A 2,312-nucleotide genomic window follows, 5' to 3' on the forward strand; every position below is an offset into this window, starting at 1 on the left:
CAAGTGCAGGTAAATTGGGTCGGTGTAGTTTGGACTCGCTCGGCCGGCACAGACACAGTGGGCCGAAGGGCCTGTTCCTATGCTTCTTGACTCAATGATTCTATGAACTGAAAGTGGAGGCATTACTCAGAGGGTTATGAATCTTTGGAATTCTCTGACCCATCGGGCTCTCCATATTGAAGGCTGTTGGGTGTGGAGGCCCGTGGGAGAGACACATGTTTGGTCTCTCAGGGAATCGAGGATACAGGGAAAGTGGAAATGAAACACAAGGTCAGCCATCATTGTACTGGACGGGGGAGAAGGCTTGAGGGGCCGAATGGTCTCATCATGCTCTTGTTTGTTGTGGTCTCACTCACTTCCTCACTTAAAGCCACCTCTTCCACGTGTTAATCCTCACTATAGTCGCTAATCCGTCCTCTCCTCTTTTATCATCTTTATTGCTATTAATGAAGATTTTCGCTTCCTTATGTGAGTTGCCTGTCTCTCCTCATACTTTAAAATGTGGTGCTGGAAAAGCGCAGCAGGTCAGGCAGCATCCAAGGAGCAGGAGAATCGACGTTTCCTTCCTGTAGCATTTGTATCCTGGAACATTCAGCTGCCAGTCCTGCCCATCCCTGAGCCATGTTTCTGTAATTGCTATGATATCCCAGTCCCATGTTCCTAACCATGTCCTGAGTTCATGGGGATTTAGGCACATTTACACCCCCAAAACATGTAATATCTCACTTACTAATCTTAACATGCTCCACAACCTCACCATCCAAACCGCAATCTCCAGATGTAATGTTGCTGTGCGGTGGTTGATGGTAAACCCCACATTGTACTGACCCCTCTTCTCCTTCCCACAGCTTACTCTCTTTCTCAAATTGGACGATCGTTTACACAGACACCTGACCTGTGATCTCTTGCCAAGTGAGTATCTCCCTGTGTGGGCATTTTGGGCATTTCTCCCACAATTTGCCCCCTCATACCCCCTCCACCAACACCCCCCCACCCCAATCTCTCAGTGCATGAAGTGCTACTGAATAATCTGACCCTCTCTCTCTCTCGCTATCAGCTGACCATTCCCAGGATTTGGCCCAAGAACTCGTGCAGTTTGGATTCATCAGCCAGGTAAGAGTCAGCATCCAACCTGATCTGCCCATCATCTGCCCCTTCGGGTCCCATTCTCCCCCGCTACCCCCTGCGCTGGGCTAACACTCCCCAAATCTCCTGGCAGGAGGTGTTCCTGGTGATGTTGTTATGTGTTGTGGCCATCACACTCCCACCGGGTGATTGTTGAGGGAGGTCTAGTATCAGAGGGGCTAGTGGCCTTGGGCTAATGTTCCCAAAACCCCAGAATTCTGATTCAAACTGCATTGTGCCGGATAGTGAGGCTAGATTGGATGAATAACTCTGGAACTGAAAGCCAGTGATGAAATGTTCCTTGATTGTTGGAAAATCCCATCTGGTTCACTTTAGGGCCTACGTATGACCCCAGACCCACAGTGATGTGGCTGATGCACCCTGGGTAATTAGGGAGGGGTAATAAATACTGGTTTTGGTAGTGACCTCCCTCATCCTGTGAATGATAAAATGGGATCACAGCCATCTTCAGCTCCCAGGAGCATAAACTTTCAAACTCATTGCCGCGCATGGTCACTGAAGTTTCACATTTTATAAATTGCTTCAGCTTGTGTTTGTCAACTTTCTCCTTCACTTTTCTCACTTGCACTTTCCGCAGGATGACTGTCAGAAGTTGGCGAACTTTCTGGAAGATACTTTCAGCAAGCTGCAAGGTGAAGGGGTCACAACCCTGTCACTGCAAGAGATGACTCGAGATTAGGGGAGAGATCCAGACAGACACATCCCCTGACCCACTGCAGCCTCACCCTCAACACAGGCATCCATCCCAGTGACAGCAGCACCAAGACTGTGTCTGCATCCAGCCACCCCACTCACTACTCACCTCCAAACATCTGTCTGTCAAATACTCCCAGGACAGAGACTACACAGGGTCAGGGACAGAGTAAAGCTCACTCTACACTGTACCCCCCCATCAAACACTCCCAGGACAGGGATAGCATGGGGTTAGATACAGAGTAAAACCCCCTCTACACCATCCCCCAAGTGAATTTATGCAGAGTATCTTGTAGATGTTACACGCTGCTGCTACTGAGGGTCAGTGGTGGAGGGAATGGACCCTTGTGGGTGTGATTCTAATCTAAGGCTGCTTTGTCCTGGATGGCTAAGATCAGAGTGGTGCTGGAAAAGCACAGCATGTCAGGCAGCATCTGAAGAGCGGGAAAATCGACATTTCAGGCAGGAGCCCT

General features: G+C 49.4%; 1 long non-coding RNA gene across 1 annotated transcript; it reads left to right on the top strand.

Moving 5' to 3' along the window:
* The first annotated feature begins 845 nt into the window (after positions 1–845).
* LOC122546775 lies at positions 846–2,038 on the top strand. The gene is made up of 3 exons (XR_006310805.1): positions 846–912; positions 1,058–1,113; positions 1,724–2,038. It is a non-coding gene; the product is annotated as an uncharacterized LOC122546775 (long non-coding RNA).
* Positions 2,039–2,312: the final 274 nt, after the last annotated feature.

Source organism: Chiloscyllium plagiosum, unplaced genomic scaffold (assembly GCF_004010195.1).
Source record: "Chiloscyllium plagiosum isolate BGI_BamShark_2017 unplaced genomic scaffold, ASM401019v2 scaf_15034, whole genome shotgun sequence".
Lineage (NCBI taxonomy): Eukaryota > Metazoa > Chordata > Chondrichthyes > Orectolobiformes > Hemiscylliidae > Chiloscyllium > Chiloscyllium plagiosum.